This window comes from Oncorhynchus keta, chromosome 20, assembly GCF_023373465.1.
Source record: "Oncorhynchus keta strain PuntledgeMale-10-30-2019 chromosome 20, Oket_V2, whole genome shotgun sequence".
Lineage (NCBI taxonomy): Eukaryota > Metazoa > Chordata > Actinopteri > Salmoniformes > Salmonidae > Oncorhynchus > Oncorhynchus keta.
Window position 1 is genome coordinate 30,851,505 of NC_068440.1, and position 9,015 is coordinate 30,860,519.

Consider the following 9,015-nt stretch of genomic DNA (forward strand, 5'->3'; position numbering starts at 1 on the left):
GAGGCCACGGGGTTCTTGGAGATCTTAAATGTGCCTCGACACAATCCTGCCTCAGAGCTCTACGGACAATTCCTTCAACCTCATGTCTTGGTTTTTGCTTCGACATGCACTGTCAACTGTGGGACTGTATATAGACAGGTGTGTGCCTTTCCAAATCATGTCCAATCAATTGAATTTACCACAGGAGTAGTCCAATCAAGTTGTAGAAACATCTCAAGAAGAATGACCAATGGAAACAGGATGTACCAGAACTCAATTTCAAGTCTCATAGCAATGGGTCTGAATACTTTAAATAAGATCTGTTTTTTATGTTTATTACATTTGAAAAAAATTCTAAAAACCTATATTCACTTTAATCAATTTGAGTCGGTCGCGGGCCCCGGGCCCCCATTCAGCAGTGCAGTTGTGACGGAGAAGTCGTGGGCAGCATTTGGTACTTTAACGCACGCACACATTCATCACTCCTCCCTGCTCCGTTATCAGATAAGTTAACAATGTTGGTCGACACACAAGTTAACTTCTCTGTCTTAGTACATACATTGCATACTTGTCAATGTTCATATTTAATATAAGCAATACGTATTTTACTTATCGATGTTATGGATGAGCGCATTGTTTGTTTGTTCTGTTCCTCTCTCTCTTACCATCTCTGTAGCTTCCGGGTCTGCTGGATATGGACCCGAGCAGAGGGAATTGGGCTGACTTTGTAGTGCCTGTCCCAAATGCCTCATTAATGTAAATGGGCATATTGAAAGACACTGTCAGTAGTGATGTAATTTCGTAAATGTTACGTTGTGATATTGTTTCATAAACATGTTGCAATGTATATACTTTAGTATGTTTGTTTAGTTAAAAGGAAAATGTAGGTTTGTATAGGTAATTGCTTAATTAATTAGTGTTAATTGTTCTGAGGGCAGGGGCTAGCCCTACAAAAAGAGTCTCTCTTTCAGTTCATGGGGAGGCATTTTGGATTGAGCTGTGAATGGGGCAGCATTGTGTTTAGTTGTCCTATAAGCTATATGTTTGATGGCAGTACTGTGAATGGGTCAGCATTGTGTTTAGTTGTCCTATAAGCTATACGTTTGATGGCAGTACTGTTGTTTTTGTTCCAGAATCACTATGTAAATAAACACCCTGAAGCACAGAAGAACATTTGCGGCTCTGCCATCTTTTTATTTTGACAGAGGTTAGGTTTTCCAGTATATCCTCTGGCCTACTCTACGTGACAGCAGTAATGGGAGCAGCTACCTGACCAAAACCCTGGTAAATCTCCGGTAGTAGTTGGCAAACCCTAAGTATAGCTGCACCTTCACCGTGGTGGGAGTCGGCCAATTGCGCACGGCTGCAATGCGGTCACTCTCCATCTCTACTCCCGATGTGGAAATACGATGCCCTAGGAAGGAGACGGACTGTTGGAAGAACAGACATTTCTCAGCCTTGACGTACAGGTCATGCTCCAACAGTCGACCAAGCACCCTGCATACCAGAGACACATGCTCGGCGCGTGTAGTGGAGTATATCAGAATGTCATCAATATACACCACTACACCCTGCCCGTGCAGGTCCCTGAAAATCTCGTCTACAAAGGATTGGAAGACTGATGGAGCATTCATCAACCCGTGCGGCATGACGAGGTACTCCTAATGCCCTGAGGTGGTACTAAATGCGGTCTTCCACTCGTTTCCCTCTCAGATACGCACCAGGTTGTACGTACTCCAGAGAGCCAGTTTAGTGAAGAAGCGTGCCTCCTGCATTGACACAATCGGAGTGGCGATAAGAGGTAGCGGGTAACTGTACCTCACCGTGATTTGATTTAGATCTCGATAATCAATGCACGGACGCAGACCTCCATCCTTCTTCACAAAAAAGAAACTCGAGGAGATGGGTGAAGTGGAGGACTGAATGTACCCCTGACACAGGGATTCAGAGACATATGTCTCCATAGCCTCCGTCTCCGCTTGCAACAGGGGATACATGTGACTCCTGGGATATGCAGCGTCTACCAGGAGATCTATCGCACAATCCCCCCGTCGATGGAGTGGTAATTGAGTCGCCTTCTTTTTACAGAAGGCGAGAGCCAAGTTGGCATATTCTGGGGGAATGCGCACGGTGGAGGCCTGGTCTGGACTTTCCACCATAGTAGCACCAACGGAAACCCCTAAACACCTACCTGAGCACTCTTGCGACCACACCGTGAGAGCCCTCTGTGGCCAAGAAACAGTGGGGTTATGATAAGATAAGCCTAGCACCACAGGATACGCAGGAGAGTCAATAAGGAAAAGACTAATATTTTCCGTGTGAAGCCCCTGCATCACCATACTCAAAGGAGCGGTGGCCTCCCTGATAAGCCCTGACCCTAATGGTCGACTATCTAAGGCGTGAACGGAGAAAGGCACATCCACGGGAACAATAGGGGTCTCTAAACTATGAGCTAACACTATCAATGAAATTCCCAGCCACGCCTGAATCTACTAGCGCCGTATGCTGAGAAAGAGGAGAAAATTCAGGAAAAGTGACAGACACAAATATATGTGCGACAGAGGGCTCTGGGTGAGAATGGTGCTGACTCACCTGGGGTGATGCAAGAGCGACCTGCCTGCTGCCTCAATTCCCAGAGGAACCAACCCGGCACCGACCAGCAGTGCGCCCTCCGCAGCCACAGATGGTGCACGAGCGGGAATCCCCTCCGGTCTCCCTGTGCACCATCCCTACCAGCTCCATGGGTATCGGAGAGGGGGTGCGGGAGGATGGAACCACCAGACCCCGATCTGGACGTCCGCGAGTAGCCAGCAGGTTGTCCAGCCGGATGGACAGGTCCACCAGCTGGTCGAAGGTGAGGGTGGTGTCTCTGCAGGCCAACTCCTGACGGACGTCCTCGCGCAGACTGCAGCGGTAATGGTCGATCATGGCCCTGTTGTTCCATCCCGCGCCGACAGCCAGGGTCCTAAACACCAGGGCAAACTCCTGGGCGCTCCTCGCCTCAGATGATAGAGACGCTCACCGCTCTGCCCTCGGGTGGGTGGTCGAAGACTGTCCGGAAATGGCGGGAGAACGCCTCAAAATGGTCCAACGCCGCATCTTCCCCTCCACACATGGAGCCCACTCCAGTGCTCTCCGGTGAGGCATGAGACGAGGACAAAACCCTTCTCACGGTCCGATGGAGCTGGTTAGACCATGGCCAGATAAAGGTTTAATTGGAGGAGGAAACCCTGGCAGTTGGCAGCACTTCCGTCGTACCCCTGTGGCATGGATAGACGGATCCCACTGGGTTCAGGCGGGAAAGGGGCGCTCAGGATAGACCCCGGTTGTGCTGATGGAGGCACTGGAAGAACTCCCTGTCTCTCACAGCGGTCCAATATTCTGTACAACGCGATCCATGGCGACTCCCAGATGGTAAAGCTTCTGCGTATGCTGCTGGACGCGTTCCTCCACATCCATGTTCGGGGTACTTTCTCCTGCTGACTTCATATTTAGGGTCAGAGATTCTGTCATGTCGTCTGTGTAGGTGGCAGGGAAGTCAGGCGCAGGAGAATCAAACTTCGTATAATGGAGTAGTTTAATAACGTAAAACAAACTCCAAAACCCAAGTACATAATAAAATAAACGTGGGTACAAGAACCCGTCGCACACCAATCCATAAAACACGAGCATAACAATAAACATCCTCTGACAAGGGGAAACAGTGGGTTAAACACACAACAATTAATGGATGGGATGGGAACCAGGTGTGTAGGAAGACAAGACAAAACCAATGGAAAATGAAACATGGATCAATGATGGCTAGAAGACCGGTGACGTTGACCGCCGAGCACCGCCCAAACAAGGAGGCATCGACTTCGGCAGAAGTCTCGACAGCCATCCCCTTCTCTCCTACGTTCTCCCTCCATCTCTCCTCACTGGAATGAGCGCAGAAGTCTCGACAGCCATCCCCTTCTCTCCTACGTTCTCCCTCCCTCCCCTCCCCCTCCATCTCTCCTCACTGGAATGAGCGCAGAAGTCCCGACAGCCATCCCCTTCTCTCCTACGTTCTCCCTCCATCTCTCCTCACTGGAATGAGCGCAGAAGTCTCGACAGCCATCCCCTTCTCTCCTACGTTCTACCTCCATCTCTCCTCACTGGAATGAGCGCAGAAGTCTCGACAGCCATCCCCTTCTCTCCTACGTTCTCCCTCCATCTCTCCTCACTGGAATGAGTGCAGAAGTCTCGACAGCCATCCCCTTCTCTCCTACGTTCTCCCTCCATCTCTCCTCACTGGAATGAGCGCAGAAGTCTCGACAGCCATCCCCTTCTCTCCTACGTTCTCCCTCCCCTCTACCTCCATCTCTCCTCACTGGAATGAGCGCAGAAGTCTCGACAGCCATCCCCTTCTCTCCTACGTTCTCCCTCCATCTCTCCTCACTGGAATGAGCGCAGAAGTCTCGACAGCCATCCCCTTCTCTCCTACGTTCTCCCTCCCCCTCTACCTCCATCTCTCCTCACTGGAATGAGCGCAGAAGTCTCGACAGCCATCCCCTTCTCTCCTACGTTCTCCCTCCCCCTCTACCTCCATCTCTCCTCACTGGAATGAGCGCAGAAGTCTCGACAGCCATCCCCTTCTCTCCTACGTTCTCCCTCCATCTCTCCTCACTGGAATGAGCGCAGAAGTCTCGACAGCCATCCCCTTCTCTCCTACGTTCTCCCTCCCCCTCTACCTCCATCTCTCCTCACTGGAATGAGCGCAGAAGTCTCGACAGCCATCCCCTTCTCTCCTACGTTCTCCCTCCCTCCCCCTTTACCTCCATCTCTCCTCACTGGAATGAGCGCAGAAGTCTCAACAGCCATCCCCTTCTCTCCTACGTTCTCCCTCCCCCTCTACCTCCATCTCTCCTCACTGGAAAGAGCGCAGAAGTCTCGACAGCCATCCCCTTCTCTCCTACGTTCTCCCTCCATTTCTCCTCACTGGAATGAGCGCAGAAGTCTCGACAGCCATCCCCTTCTCTCCTACGTTCTCCCTCCATCTCTCCTCACTGGAATGAGCGCAGAAGTCTCGACAGCCATCCCCTTCTCTCCTACGTTCTCCCTCCCTCCCCCTCCCCCTCCATCTCTCCTCACTGGAATGAGCGCAGAAGTCTCGACAGCCATCCCCTTCTCTCCTACGTTCTCCCTCCATCTCTCCTCACTGGAATGAGCGCAGAAGTCTCGACAGCCATCCCCTTCTCTCCTACGTTCTACCTCCATCTCTCCTCACTGGAATGAGCGCAGAAGTCTCGACAGCCATCCCCTTCTCTCCTACGTTCTCCCTCCATCTCTCCTCACTGGAATGAGCGCAGAAGTCTCGACAGCCATCCCCTTCTCTCCTACGTTCTCCCTCCATCTCTCCTCACTGGAATGAGCGCAGAAGTCTCGACAGCCATCCCCTTCTCTCCTACGTTCTCCCTCCCCTCTACCTCCATCTCTCCTCACTGGAATGAGCGCAGAAGTCTCGACAGCCATCCCCTTCTCTCCTACGTTCTCCCTCCATCTCTCCTCACTGGAATGAGCGCAGAAGTCTCGACAGCCATCCCCTTCTCTCCTACGTTCTCCCTCCCTCCCCCTCTACCTCCATCTCTCCTCACTGGAATGAGTGCAGAAGTCTCGACAGCCATCCCCTTCTCTCCTACGTTCTCCCTCCCTCCCCTCTACCTCCATCTCTTCTCACTGGAATGAGCGCAGAAGTCTCGACAGCCATCCCCTTCTCTCCTACGTTCTCCCTCCCCCTCTACCTCCATCTCTCCTCACTGGAATGAGCGCAGAAGTCTCGACAGCCATCCCCTTCTCTCCTACGTTCTCCCTCCCTCCATCTCTCCTCACTGGAATGAGCGCAGAAGTCTCGACAGCCATCCCCTTCTCTCCTATGTTCTCCCTCCCTCCCCCTCTACCTCCATCTCTCCTCACTGGAATGAGCGCAGAAGTCTCGACAGCCATCCCCTTCTCTCCTACGTTCTCCCTCCCTCCCCCTCTACCTCCATCTCTCCTCACTGGAATGAGCGCAGAAGTCTCGACAGCCATCCCCTTCTCTCCTACGTTCTCCCTCCATCTCTCCTCACTGGAATGAGCGCAGAAGTCTCGACAGCCATCCCCTTCTCTCCTACGTTCTCCCTCCATCTCTCCTCACTGGAATGAGCGCAGAAGTCTCGACAGCCATCCCCTTCTCTCCTACGTTCTCCCTCCATCTCTCCTCACTGGAATGAGCGCAGAAGTCTCGACAGCCATCCCCTTCTCTCCTACGTTCTACCTCCATCTCTCCTCACTGGAATGAGCGCAGAAGTCTCGACAGCCATCCCCTTCTCTCCTACGTTCTCCCTCCATCTCTCCTCACTGGAATGAGCGCAGAAGTCTTGACAGCCATCCCCTTCTCTCCTACGTTCTCCCTCCATCTCTCCTCACTGGAATGAGCGCAGAAGTCTCGACAGCCATCCCCTTCTCTCCTACGTTCTCCCTCCCCCTCTACCTCCATCTCTCCTCACTGGAATGAGCGCAGAAGTCTCGACAGCCATCCCCTTCTCTCCTACGTTCTCCCTCCATCTCTCCTCACTGGAATGAGCGCAGAAGTCTCGACAGCCATCCCCTTCTCTCCTACGTTCTCCCTCCCTCCCCCTCTACCTCCATCTCTCCTCACTGGAATGAGCGCAGAAGTCTCGACAGCCATCCCCTTCTCTCCTACGTTCTCCCTCCCTCCCCCTCTACCTCCATCTCTCCTCACTGGAATGAGCGCAGAAGTCTCGACAGCCATCCCCTTCTCTCCTACGTTCTCCCTCCCTCCCCCTCTACCTCCATCTCTCCTCACTGGAATGAGCGCAGAAGTCTCGACAGCCATCCCCTTCTCTCCTACGTTCTCCCTCCCTCCCCCTCTACCTCCATCTCTCCTCACTGGAATGAGCGCAGAAGTCTCGACAGCCATCCCCTTCTCTCCTACGTTCTCCCTCCATCTCTCCTCACTGGAATGAGCGCAGAAGTCTCGACAGCCATCCCCTTCTCTCCTACGTTCTCCCTCCATCTCTCCTCACTGGAATGAGCGCAGAAGTCTCGACAGCCATCCCCTTCTCTCCTACGTTCTCCCTCCATCTCTCCTCACTGGAATGAGCGCAGAAGTCTCGACAGCCATCCCCTTCTCTCCTACGTTCTCCCTCCATCTCTCCTCACTGGAATGAGCGCAGAAGTCTCGACAGCCATCCCCTTCTCTCCTACGTTCTCCCTCCCTCCCCCTGTACCTCCATCTCTCCTCACTGGAATGAGCGCAGAAGTCTCGACAGCCATCCCCTTCTCTCCTACGTTCTCCCTCCCTCCCCCATCTCTCCTCACTGGAATGAGCGCAGAAGTCTCGACAGCCATCCCCTTCTCTCCTACGTTCTCCCTCCCTCCCCCTCTACCTCCATCTCTCCTCACTGGAATGAGCGCAGAAGTCTCGACAGCCATCCCCTTCTCTCCTACGTTCTCCCTCCCCCTCTACCTCAATCTCTCCTCACTGGAATGAGCGCAGAAGGGGGGCTGAATCCAAGACGTACCCAGAGGAAAAGCATTTCATCATCTGAATGGTGATGTATTTTCCCCATAAGGTATTTGTAACTCTCCAGATCTCTTCCCCCGTTATTAACTCTGGACAAGAAGGCGTGAACGTCTGCAGCTAATGCATCTCAGGATATGTGTGTGACGGAGGTAATATCGCAGTGGTATAAAATGGTGCTTTTACCCTATCTAATATTAATATTGCTCATTACTCAGGGAACCAGGGGCTTTATATCAACCACTTCTCCTCAATGCTCATGGTATCATAAGCCATCAGTAGGTCAACACAAAAACAGCGTATACGTGCATATACATTTTCAGGGGATTTGTAAAGTATTAGCATTTGAGTGTGGGTGTCTTGGAATGAGAGCCATATTGAACTGGAAACTAACGAGGAGCAGAAGAGTGATAGAGGCAGGAAGAGAGACAGTTGAAGAACTAAAGGAAGAGTGAACCCAAAAGAAGAGATGGAGGAGGAAACAGAAATGGAAAGCCAGAGAGAGATGGGAGAGAGAGAGTAATATAGAGAGGAGAGAAATATAGAGGGAGAGAAGAGAGAAAAATACAGAGAGAGAGAAATACAGAGAGAAAGAGAGAAGGAGAGACAGAAATATGGGGGAGAGAAAAAGAGAAATACAGAGAGAGAAATACAGAGAGAGGGAGAAAGAGGAAGGGGGAGAGAAATAAGTGCAGCAAGACAGAGAAATATAGAAACACAGAGAAAGCGATAGAAAGGAGGTGAAAACGAGGGATGCCCTGTCAAGGTGCCATGTGACTGTCCTCCTGTCCTAATCACAAGCACGCTCCCTGGACCCCCTGAGGAGAAGCCTGTCAGGACCCAGGCAGCAGAGCAGCAGCAGAGCCTCATCCACTCTGGCATGTGACAGCCATTTTGTTGATATCATTACCAGCTCCTCCGGGGTTTATCAGTCACACATAGTCCCACGCACACTGAGTGCTTTCTTTAGCGACAGCTTAAGCTGCTAAAATAGCCTCAGAAGAGTTTTAAAGTGATAACGATTTTTTTGTTTTTTTTACAGGGGCAGAAAACTTGCTCTGTTACTCATTGTGGCCTGTCTGTAAAAAGAGAGATTAACAGTGAGAGAAAGAGGGGGAGGTGGAGTAGAAGTGTCAACTGAAGGAATATAGTACTGAAGACTAATACAGACCATATAGCACCTCAGTTCCCTTCCCTTAGTAAACAGACCAGTTAGCACCTCAGTGTCCCTTCCCTTCCCTTAGTAAACAGACCAGTTAGCACCTCAGTGTCCCCTTCCCTTCCCTTCCCTTAGTAAACAGACCAGTTAGCACCTCAGTGTCCCTTCCCTTAGTAAACAGACCAGTTAGCACCTCAGTGTCCCCTTCCCTTAGTAAACAGACCAGTTAGCACCTCAGTGTCCCTTCCCTTAGTAAACAGACCAGTTAGCACCTCAGTGTCCCTTCCCTTAGTAAACAGACCAGTTAGCACCCCACTGTCCCCTTCCCTTCCCT